Genomic DNA, 13,375 nt, shown 5'->3' on the forward strand with positions numbered 1-13,375 from the left:
TTTTTGACCAGATGAGGTAATGACAGCCAAAAGGATTGGGTCTGAAATGAACTTGGGACAATGAGTAAATCTGAATCAATGGTTTCCTAGTCTATAAAATACAATAATGTGTATATATTTATTGTGAGAGTTAAGGTAGCTCATGATGACAAAAGTGTAATATCTGACAAATGGAATGAAGCTGGGTGTGAGTTATCCAGTCTCTGAAAAATCGGAGTCATTATTTACTTCAACACAAATGGTAGCCACAACACAAATGGTTGCCATGGACCCCATCTTGATTGGCTCTCAACAAAATCTGGTTTTAAAGAGAGACTTCCCTGGTGGTCAGTGATTAAGACTCTGTGCTTCCACAGCAGGGGACACAGGTTTGATCGCTGGTGGGGGAATCAAGATGTTGCATGGCTCAACTAAAAAAAAAAATGTTTTAAAGAAATATTTCTGTTCCATTAAAGATGCCAAAATTGTGGATGAGCAGAAAAGGTTGCATGTCTTCTTCCAACTCAGTGATATGACATGAAAGTTCTTCCTACAACAAATCCTCACAGCATAGAATCAAAAGGAAGACCCAAGATGGTATTAATATTACTTTGAAGGTCTCTGTGGGCTAGAAAATTCATGATAAAGCAAGTGATTGAAAAGTAAAGCCTACTATCAATAATAGTCACAATCCTCTGAATTGTCCCAATGACATTGACCCATCCTCCCAGGTGAGTGCCAGGTTTGGAAAAAGCCATTTTCTCCCTTCTTTACAAACATGAGAAAAGCAGAGGGTCAGATGACACAGAGACTCTTATTATTGCCCCATAATTCTAAAAATGAAAAAGTGTAACAACAACAAATTTTAGAGACAAGTGAGTTTCCTATTAGGGAGGGTGTTTCAAATGGTCACGGTATTAGCGGTATTAGCCATCTACCAATACATTAACTTCCACGACTCAAGTGAGATAGATAAATTCTGATACTCCCTGCAAGGCAGGGGCCTCCTGTGGTTCTCTCTGCCTCCTGAAACTGCAGAAGTGAAATGGGCATGATTCACGGAGTCTCTAGAGTGTCATACTTTAATGGCATTTCACAGCCACGGCACATCACATTACATTATGTTCACAGTGTCGCCACAAAAGCAACAACACCATAAAGTGCTAACATTGCATAATGAGACATACAAACCCAATGTGATGTGACATACAAGAAAATCAATGCAGCATATCGCACAAAGTACCCCAGTTTGGAAAGGGGTGCCTATGAGCATTTCAAATAAATTTACAGATCATTCATTGCCTATATAATTCTGCCGTATTTAATTTCTCTGCATCTGCAGGATTCCACAGAGAAATCCAATGCTGAATTTGCAAGCTGTGCAGTGGCATGACCATATTTCTTTTCCAGAAGAAGCCACGGAGTAAAACGTAAATATGCAAACATAAACTATCTGCAGGAATTCAAAGAAGGACAAGTATGTCTTTTTAAAGGGGTGGTCACTCTGTAAAGATTGTACACAGGACTACATATTCCTTAAATGAACTGGTACAATTCTGATCTCTCAATATTAAAAAAACAAAAAAAGTCCCTTTTAAAAGAATTAAGTAGCAACTATAAAAAGATTCAAAGGTAAGATTATTAGGAAAGGCTACAGAGAACACAGGGTGTTGAGTAGAATTAGACACTAAAGCAATGAGAAATTCCTCAACAATAATCTTTTATTGCAGGAAGAAACACCCTCAGCTAACACTACCCCAAAAGCCTGCAACAAGTTACTATGGGAACCCTCAAGGGCCAAATTTCTAATAGCAAACCACTGACAACACTACTTTTGCATTTCACACAAGAAGGATATTGGGCTGGCCAAAAAAGTTAGTTTGGGTTTTCCATAACATCTTCAGGGAAAAAGAAAAAAAAAAAAAAAAACAGAATAAAACTTTTTAGCCAACCCAATAAAAATGCTCTATAAGACATGTTTATGAGCACAATTCCACATCAGTTGTAGTAAGTACATGGAACATGAAGTTCACGCCAGTTAGGAAAAGTTTAGGTATCTGATGGTATAACTGGGCAGGGGTGTTTGCAAGTGACTGGAGGCACAGGTTCAGTCCCTGACTTGGGAATATCCCCTGGAGGAGGAAATGGCAACCCACTCCAGTATTCTTGCCTGAAAAATCCCACGGACAGAGGAGCATAGTGGGCTACAATTCAAAGGGTCCCAAAGAGTCAGACATGACTGAGCGACTAAGAAAGCATGCAACAGCAAGGGACTTTTTAGTTTGATGTAGTTCCACTTGCCTTTTGTTTTTTATGATTCTGGTGTCATATTCAAGAAGTCGTTAAAATCAATGTCATGGAGATCTTCCCTTCTAAGAGCTTTCTTCTAGGAGTTTTACAGATTCAGCTCTAGTATAATCTCTAATCTAATCATTTGACTCTCTAATTCCAGTTGAGATGATATTTACATGTGGTGTAAGATAGGGGTCCAATTTTATTTTTTTGTATGATTGGTAACATGGCACTATGCCAGAGCACTATGGCAAAAAGGTACCAAGCTTTTCCTAGTGACTTTGATGCAACTGATTTTATGGTTACTTGAGAACAGTCAGTCAGTTCAGTGGCCAAAGTACTGGAGTTTTAGCTTCAGCATCAGTCCTTCCAATGAATATTCAGGACTGATTTCCTTTAGGATGGACTGGTTGGATCTCCTTGCTGGCCAAGGGACTCTCAAGAGTCTTCTCCAACACCACTGTTCAAAAGCATCAATTCTTTGGCGCTCAGCTTTCTTTATAGTCCAACTCTCACAACCATACATGACTACTGGAAAAACCATAGCTTTCACTAGGTGGACCTTTGCTGGCAAAGTAACGTCTCTGCTTTTTAATATTCTGTCTAGCTTGGTCACAACTTTTCTTCCAAGGAGCAAGTGTCTTTTCATTTCATGGCTGCAGTCACCATCTGCAGTGATTTTGGAGCCCAAAAAAATAAATTCTCTCACTGTTTCTACTGTTTCCCCATCTATTTGCCAGGAAGTGATAAGACCAGATGCCTTGATCTTAGTTTTCTGAAAGTTAAGTTTTAAGCCAACTTTTTCACTCTCCTCTTTCACTTTCATCAAGAGGCTCTTTATTTCTTCTCTTTCTGCCAAGAAGAAAGGGTGGTGTCATCTGCATATCTGAGGTTATTAATATTTCTCCTGGCAATCTTGATTCCAGCTTGTGTGTCATCCAGCCCAGCATCTCTTATGATGTATTCTGCATATAGGTTAAATAAGCAGGGTGACAATATACAACCTTGACGTACCCCTTTCCCTATTTGGAACCAGTCTGTTGTTCCATGTCCAGTTCTAACTCTTGCTTCTTGACCTGCATACAGATTTCTCAAGAGGCAGGTCAGGTGGGCTGGTATTCCCATCTCTTTCAGAATTTTCTACAGTTGGTCATAATCCACACAGTCAAAGGCTTTGGCATATTCAATAAAGCAGAAATAAATATTTTTCTGGAACTCTCTTGCCTTTTCAATGACCGAACGGATGTTGGCAATTTGATCTCTGGTTCCTCTGCCTTTCCTAAATCCAGCTTGAACATCTGAAAGTTCAAGGTTCACATACTGTTAAAGCCTGGCTTGGAGAATTTTGAGCATCACTTTACTAGCATGTGAGATGAGTGCAATTGTGCAGTAGTCTGAGCATTCTTTGGCATTGCCTTTCTTTGGGATTGGAATTACTTATGGTACAGAAGCCTTTAACTGGTTTAACTTATTTCTCATAAAGGGAACCAGTTTATGTGCTGTTACAGAATCTGTGTTTCTGTGGGAGGAATGAAGCCTTAGGGCTTCCTGTGCTGGCCTCTTACTGATGTTACTCCATCATCACTATCTTTTATGCCTGACCTGTTTTCAAGTAGAACATTTGGAGGGTATGTTTCACAATTTGCAGATCTGTAAACATCCTTGTTTATCTGGAGTGCATCTGATCTTCAGCCTTACAGAGGGCATAAAACAAACTGGATACCATATACAAGGCTACAAAAATGAGGGCATTTTGGGTTATTCATGGCATGAATCGTCTGATAAGAAAAACTTAGATATCATTTTAGACCATTTGGTGGCAAACATCCTGATCCATTTATTCAGTATTAAAAAAGAGAGATACTGAAGATTTTTTTAAAAAGTATTATATTGAAAACTGTTTGCTCCAACTTAAATTTAGCATCCTTAACTAGGCCTCAACTTTTCAGCTTTGCTTTACATGCACTCTATTTTCCCCTGCTGTTCAAATCCTGCGTTAATGTGTGTTCAAATATGTAACTTCTGTACTTAAGACATGTCCTCTAATTATGGCAAGCACCTTTAAAACTAAAGTAGCATTGGATTTCCAAATGAATTATTCAAACGTGTATACAAATTTAAAACATGGACAAGTTCACCTTTGACAAACATAGGTTTATACATGTAAAAAACCTTCATTTAACAACACTCATTTAAAACAATAGACTCAATAACTATTGACCACAAGTAATGATTCATTAACAGTAAATCTGTTTGGGGCTGAAGCTCTCAAAAGACAATAGTAAGAAGCTCCAATTCCTCCAAGAACTACAGCACACGACAGACCCAGAGCGTCTGACAAGATGTTCATATAACACACGTCAGTGTAAATAAGTAATCACTCCTCTCTGAGCAAGACACGGGCTGTTTTCTACTTTAATCAAGGTCACAGTACTATTACTGCTTCTGAATTCCCTCCCCTACTTCCTTTTTCTCTATTCCCCATGCCCAGAGAACACAGATACGGCCATGATTTATTTAGACCATCTCTTCAGTTTTTAGAGGCCTCAGGCAAGGGGACACACTTCGTTAAGAGACACAGTAACTGTGGAATTCCTGTGGACCACTCCCCTTTTATTTATTTTTTACTAAATTCACTCTGCAATTTGATTGGGTTTTTCCTCTCCACTCTCATGATATGGCAAACCACCCAGGACAGTCAGAAAGAAAGTTCTTCCCTAGGACTGTGCAGACCCCAATCTCTTTATGTCCCCTCTCCATCACTCCAAGAGTCTAGAAAATAATGCTGCCAATTTATCCCTCTTTCTTACATAAGGACTGGTCAAAGTGGCTTCCCCTTCTCTACTTCAAATTATCAGGACTTCTTCCCCCCAGGTGTTCTTCTAAGGTTTTTTTTCTGGTCAAAAGATTTATGGCATCAATTCTGGGAAACTTCACAGCAGTATGAGAAATAATTTTTTCACTGAAAATGTGGGAGAGCTATTTTGCTTGTTACCTGCAATGATAATAAAAGTGTTGTCTTGCTGTTTGTTTTCTTCTTGTTTTGTCTTTCAGTTCAGTTCAGTCACTTAGTCCTGTCCAACTCTTTTCGACCCCATGAACCGCAGCACACCAGGCCTCCCTGTCCATCACCAACTTCCGGAGTTTACTCAAACTCATGTCCACTGAGTCAGTGATGCCATCAAATCATCTCATCCTCTGTCGTCCCCTTCTCCTCCCGCCTTCAGTCTTTCCCAGCATCAAGGTCTTTTCAAATGAATCATCTCTTCACATGAGGTGGCCAAAGTACTGGAGTTTCAGCTTCAGCATCAGTCCTTCCAACGAACACCCAGGACTGATCTCCTTCAGGATGGACTTGGTTGGATCTTCTTGCAGTCCAAGGGACTCTCAAGAGTCTTCTCCAACACTACAGTTCAAAAGCATCAATTCTTCTGTGCTCAGCTTTCTTTATAGTCCAACTCTCACATCCATACATGACCACTGGAAAAACCATAACTTTGACTAGATGGACCTTTGTTGGCAAAGTAACTTCTCTGCTTTTTAATATGCTGTCTAGGTTGGTCATAACTTTCCTTCCAAGGAGTAAGCGTCTTTTAATTTCATGGCTGCAATAACCATGGCAGCCCACTCCAGTATTATTGCCTGGAAAATTCCATGGATGGAGGGGCCATGGGATCGCAAAGAGTCGGACATGACTGAGCGACTTCACTTTCACTTTCACTTCAGTCACCATCTGCAGTGATTTTAGAGCCCAGAAAAATAAAGTCAGCCACTGTTTCCACTGTTTCCCCATCTATTTGCCATGAAGTGATTGGACCAGATGCCATAATCTTAGTTTTTTGAATGTTGAGCTTTAAGCCAAGATTTTCACTCTCCTCTTTCACTTTCATCAAGAGGCTCTTTAGTTCTTCTTAGCTTTATGCCAAGAAGAAAGGGTGGTGTCATCTGCATATCTAAGGTTATTGATATTTCTCCTGGCAATCTTGATTCCAGCTTGTGCTTCATCCAGCCCAGCATTTCTCATGATGTACTCTGCATAAAAGTTAAATAAGCAGGGTGACAATATACAGCCTTGACGTACTCCTGTTCCTATTTAGAACCAGTCTGTTGTTCCATGTCCAGTTCTAACTGTTGCTTCCTGACCTGCATACAGGTTTCTCAAGAGGCAGGTCAGGTGGTCTGGTATTCCCATTTCTTTAGACAAAAATACTTAAAGGGGACAACACTCACTTAAATTTTTTCATGAAAAATAGTTACAGAGAACAAATTGGTGGGGATCAAAAGGCACACACTTCCAAACATAAAATAAGTCATGTGAATGGAATGTACAGCATGGTGACTATGGATACTAGTTGCTGCTGTTAAGTGGCCCAGTCGTGTCCGACTCTGAAACCCCATGGTCCACAGCACGCCAGGCCTTCCTGTCTCTCACCATCTCCCGGAGTTTGCCCAATCTCATGTTCATTGCATCGGCAGTATTTTATTACAAATCTGAAAGTTTCTAAGAGAGTAGATGCTAAAAATTCTTGTCACAAGAAAAATAATTTTGAAATTATATATGGTTACAGTTGTTATCATGACCTTTGTGCAATATATACAAATATCAGATCAATACACTGTACCTTTAAAATTATATAATGTTACATGTCAATTATTTACCCCCCCCAAAAAAAAACTCCAGACATTGCCATATGGCCCCTAGCAACAAAATGACTCCCACTGAGAATCACTGATCTAGGAATTAACCAGCAATGCCTTTTCCAGTGTTTATTCCTGCATATATACCAAAATACTGTTTTTTCATGAAAAATTTTATAAGCTTTCCACAAGGTTCAAATTCCAAGTATCTATCATAAGTAATCTTTTCACAATCTCTCTATGGATATAATCATTTATCTTTCACTGTATGCAATTTCTTTGACTTCATTTTTCTGATTTTATTTAGATAGTGTTTTTTTTTTTTATTTTAAATTCAAAGAACTAAAATGAAAACAAAAGTTTTATAATCTGCTGACATAAAAGTGTAGATACCGGATTTACAAGGGACAAATATATGTCATATACATTTTTCAAAGAATTGCATTTTCCACTTTTACACAGTGACAGTTCAAACAACTGAGTGTAACCTTCGGATCCCCTATGGATTCTGCAGCAGGACAAGGGAGAAACATTCTGCAGAAGGACTCTCTCCTGCCTGTTAGAAGGGTGGGGTGTCACTGTGTATTTTCTATGTGCTATGAGTAATGAAAAGGACAATCAGATCAGAGGACAGAAAGATATCCTGAGCTGACATCTTTGCAGCAGATGTGGAAGACATTTTATTACTAATTAAAAAAAAAAAATTATGAACACATTGATCTCAAAAGCAAAATCAAATGCTATATTTTATATTATACTGGACTGTGTAATAAACCTTCCTCTCTTATGCTTGAAACTCTGTTTTTATATGATGATGGTGACATTTTATGTATTTAGCCCACAGTTTTAACAGCTCCTAAATATTCATAATGCTAATTTTAAGTCACAGCATGATTTGTTAATTCTTATAACTCTGCCAAACCTTGATAAATTGGGCTAAATTTGAACCAGATTTTCTAAGCCTTGCAGGGACATATTAATTCAATATTATTACTGTCAAGCATAAAATATGTTCAGAAGCTTCCCGCATCAAATCACACCACTTCACAGCTGAACTGCCATTTCATTCCTTTAAACTGACTAACTTATCTGCCATTGAAATAACCAATAATGTTGTCTATTGTTCTTGTACTTAATGGAGTTCATTCTCTTGACCAAAACTGTAGAGTAGGAAAAGGAAATAGGGAACGTTCTTTGGAGAAAAGTAATAGCTTAGGTAGTTAATAAGTATGAACTCCCATGTTTCACAAAATTTAAAAACGTCAAGTAAGAAAAAGAAGCTAACTGTTGTTGGTCTACCAAAAGCTAAATATGGTGAATGACTCTAAATGAGAAAAATAGAGAAAGTCTATTCTTTTCTTGGGAACGTTTCAAAGAAACTAAACATGGTTTATTGAATTTCTGTCATTTATAGTGCATTTTAAGTCAATATCTATTTATATTGTCTAATAAAATCTTATTTCCTGGATATTAACCTGTGCTATATTGATGTTATTTCATTTTCATGGTAAATCTAAATCTGATTTAGATTTTGATTTTGTAAAAGGAGCAGCTTTCTTAGTTTATTTTATCCGACCCTGCAGGGCAAGTTAATAGCACCTGTGGTTATAAAAATATAACACCAAAATGATACGGAGTATTCATGACTTAAAGGAAATATGAGAGATAATTCTTCACAAGGCTCTCTTCTTGTGTTGTTATGATTCTCCATCCAACTAACTACCTTTATCTCTTCATCCTAAATTCTTTCTCCAATTTTAGCCTTCTCTCTTGTACATCTGGACATGATCCCCTTTCACTTACACCAGGCTTTCTGCTTTGAAAACTGTGCTCCCTTTTATACACTTTCCGTCTGTCCTTCTCTGCTACATACTGCTTTGTGAGTGCTCAGGTGTTCAGTCGTGTCTGACTCTTTGCGACCCCATGGACTGTAGCCCACCAGGTTCCTCCGTCCATGGGATTTCTCATGCAAGAATACTGGAGTGGGTTGCCATTCCCTTCTGCAGGGCATCTTCCCAACCCAGGGATTGAATTCACATCTCCGAGTCTCCTGCATTGCTAGGAGGATTCTTCACCACTAGCGTTCCCTGGGAAGCCCCATACACCCTGCTTTAATAGATGCCATCTTAAAAAAAGAAAACGCTTTCTTTGACCCCACTTCTTCATCTGGCTACCATTCATTTTCTGCTCATGTTCAGAGCAAAACTTGAAAAATATCTGTTGGTTTCTTTTTCAAATTACTCAACAACATACATATTTTCTTAAAATACTATATTATTTTTGCTGCTTTTTAAAAAAATTAGACTATTTTAAGAGCAGTTTTAAATTCATAGAAAAGTTGAGCAGAAAGTATAGAGATTTCCCTCAAGATGCCCCTCCCCCACAACCAGCAACCAGCATCAGGGTGGTACATCTGTTACAACTGATGAACTTACGTTGATACGTCATTAGGATCCAAAGTCTACAGTTGACATTAGAATTCACTCTTGGCATTGTTGTGTCTACTACATGTTTTGACAAATGTATGATGACACATATCCACCATTACAGTACTGTGCAGAATAGCTTCCCGGTCTTTAAATCTCTGTATGCTTGTTCTATTCATCACTCTCCCGACTTGCCCTTGGAAACACGGAGCTTTTTTAGTGTCTCCATAACGTTGCCTTCAACACATCAATTTTAAATCGATTTAAGTAATTCTATCAACTACTCTACAACTACTCCTGCTGAGATCACTAGTCCAGATGGAGAAGAAAAAAAGGCAAGCCTTCTAGGAACCTAAACTAAAGGAGTGAGTCTCTGCTTTATCTTTTGCTTCATCTCCTTCAGACTGAAGGATGCTGAAGGGTGCTGAAGAAGACATCAACCTAGAAGCATCCACTGAGGATAGACCAAAAAAGCCAGGGAAGCTGCTATCTCTAAGCAAAGGGCTAGGAAAGTAGAGTCATGCCAACACAGAAAATAAACACCTTGAATAAAATCATGGTCTCAGTATCACCACTGTCAGCAAAGGCATAAGTGGAAGCCTAGATTCCCAACTTTGCCTAGCTACGATGATGCTCCCTCATCCCTCACTACAGTAGTTTCAAAGAAGGCCACTTGGTGATCTGGGATTTCATCCTCCCCTAGAACTAAGGGGTCTTCTCCCTCATATACAACCAAAGTGTCAATGGAGACCACATGAAGAACTGTAATGAGATATCCCTCCAGTCCCAGCTGAGACCTGCTAAGGGGCCTGTATCATCATCCCACTCAACAAATCATTAGTTTCCTCCTTGCTAGGGTGTCAGAGAAGGGCCACTAAAATAGAAGGTTAAAAAAGATCCAGATTTTTGTGACATAATGTCTAAAATGTCCAAGATACATCAAAAACCACTGAGGCCAAAAACCAAAAAAAAATCTCAAATTAAACTAGAAGAAAATCAACAGACATCAACACTGTGATGACAAGATGTTGGAATCATTTCATAAGGATTTTAAAGCACCTGTCGTAAACATACTTTAATGATCAATCACGAAGATGCTTGATGGAAACCTTTAATGAGCAATCGCTAAGACTTTTATAAGGAAGTCTTATCAAAGGAATAAAAAAAGTCACCCCCAAAATGGAAACTGTAGGAATTAAAAATGCAAAAGCTGAAGTTAAAAAATGCTATGAGTGGCTTTCTTGGTGGCTCAGTGGTAAAGAATCCACCTGACACCTGGGAAGATCCCACACGCCTTGGAGTAACTCAGCATGTACAACACGACTATTGAGCTTGTTCTCCAGAACCCAGAAGCGGCAGCTACTGAAGCCGGTGCACCCCGGACCCCGTGCTCTGCAACAAGAGAAGCCACTCAAAGGAGGAGCCCAAGTTCCACCCCTAGAGAGCAGCCCCCACTCACCACAACCAGGGCAACAAAGACCAGCACAGCCAAATAGATAAATAAATAAAACAAGGTAAAAATTCTATGAATGGGTACAACAGGAGAAGGGAGCAGACACAGAAAAGAATCAGTTAACTTGAAGACAAAGGAGGAAATTTACCCGATCTGAACAACAGAGAGAAAACTACAGAAGAAAAATGGACGGAGCCTCAGGAACCTGTAGGACTATTCCGAAGGACCTACATTTTCTGTCATCAACATCTCTGGAGAAATGGAGAAAGAGATTAGTGCTGGAATGTATTCTGATAGCCAATGGCTGAAAACTTCTTAACCCTGGAAAAAGACAGACACCGATGTATTTAAGAAGTGGGCAAACCCTCAATAGGACACATATAAATACATCCATGAAAGATCCAATATAATCAAAGTTCTAAAAAAAAAATCAAAGGCAAAGAAAAAGTCTTGAAAGCAGAAAGAAATGTTGTCTTACCTCTAAGGGTTAAATGATTCAAAAGATAATGGATGCAAGTCTTTTTCAATTTTGGTTTCCTTGGGGTATATGCCTAGAAGTGGGATTGCTGGGTCATATGGTGGTTTTATTCCTAGGTTTTTAAGGAATCTCCACACTGTCTTCCACAGTGGCTTTATCAATTTACATTCCTACCAACAGTGCAAGAGGGTTCCCTTTAATCCACACCCTCTCCAGCATTTATTGTTTGTAGACTTTTTGATGATGGTCATTCTGACAGTGTGAGGTAATATCTCATTGTAGTTTTAATTTGCATTTCTCTAATAATGAGCGATGTTGAACTTCTTTTCATGAGTTTGCCATCTGTTTGTCTTCTTTGGGGAAATGCCTGTTTAGGTCTTTTTCCCACTTTTTGATTAGTTGTTTGCTTTTCTGGTATTGACTTGTATGAGCTCCTTGTATATTTTGAAAATTGCAGCACTACTCACAATAGCTAGGGCATGGAAGCACCTTAGAGGTCTATCAACAGATGAATGGATAAAGAAGCTATGGTACATATACACAATGCAGTCTTACTCAACCATAAAAAGGAATGCATTTAAGTCAGTTCTAACGAGGTGGATGAACACAGAGTGAAGTGAGTGAGAAAGAGAAAGATAAATATTTTATACTAACACATATATATGGAGTCTACAAAGATGGTACCGATGAATTTATTTGCAAGGCAGCAATGGAGAAACAGACATAGAGAACAGACATGCACCCAGGGCAGAGGGGAGGAGAGGGTGGGATGTGTGGAAAGAGTGACACGGAAACTTACATTACCATGTGTAAAACAGACAGCCAATGGAAATTTGCTGCATGACTCAGGAAACTCAAACAGGGGCTCTGTGTCAACCTAGGTGGGCAGAGAGGGTGGGAGATGGGAGGGAGGGAGCGACCTATGCATGCCTGTGGCTGATTCATGTTGATGTCTGACAGAAAACAACACAATTCTGTAAAGCAATTATGCTTCAGTTAAAAAATAAACAAACTAACTAAAAAAAGACAACTGATTTCTCATCAGGAACCTTGGAAGCCAGAAGGAAGTAGCACAACATTCTCAAGTACTAAAGGAGAAGAACTATCTCCCTAAACAAATAAAAAGTGAAAAAAATAACTTCTGAGGTTGTAATGTTTTCTAAATCCGTGGCCTCGGCTGTATAACATGGTGGCTGTGGACCCAAGCAGCACAGCCACGCTCTGCCGATCTTGTGTGCCCAGCAGCTCAGTCATCCCTGGCTCTCTGCAACCCCACGGCCTGTACCCACCCAGGCCCCTCTGTCCATGTGATTCTCCAGGCGAGAATACTGGACTGGGTTGCCGTTTCCTTCGCTTCCAATCTTAAACCTTGCTAAATACCCTCAAGAAAGATGAAATTTTTATTCTGATATCTAGATTGTTTCAAATGTGTATAACGTTGATATTTTAATAAAAGAAACTGTAGGGCTAATCACAGAGCATTATATTTAGGAAACACAATATCTGTTTTAAAATACTTGCTCATGCCCTTAGTGACTATCGGTGAGTATCTCTGATAAGAAACTTGTATCTTCAAACCCTGGTTTCTTCATCTGTTAAATGGGATGATAATATCTGTTGTGTCTCTTACAATGAGAATCAAAGAGGATAATATATAAATTTGTAGCTTTTTCAGATCACATACATTTTTTAAAATTATAGGACTATATGGAGAATTTATTTAAAATATACTGAGCACAATTTTTCTAGGTCTGGAGCAACAAAGAGGTCAGTTTCTACCTTTAACGTAAGTAAGTAATTGGAGAGACAGATTCAAACACATTCTACAAAGGGCAACGTGATGAGACAAAATACGTTTGTGGATATAAAAATAAGTATCTGTAGGAGCCATAAGGACCTTCTTACTGTAAACATCTAGATTCAAGTCCAGGTACTGAAACTTACATCATTGCATAGATTATTAATCTCTTTAAAGGTCCGTTTCCTCTTCAACAACATGGGGACAGAAAAAACATATCCTCTCAGAAGGGCTGTGAAGCTCAAATAAAGGTCATCCATATGATGCATTCAGTCAAGAGTGTGACACATAGCATTCTACAAAATGAGAGA

This window comes from Cervus canadensis, chromosome 9 (genome assembly GCF_019320065.1).
Source record: "Cervus canadensis isolate Bull #8, Minnesota chromosome 9, ASM1932006v1, whole genome shotgun sequence".
Classification (NCBI taxonomy): Eukaryota; Metazoa; Chordata; class Mammalia; order Artiodactyla; family Cervidae; genus Cervus; species Cervus canadensis.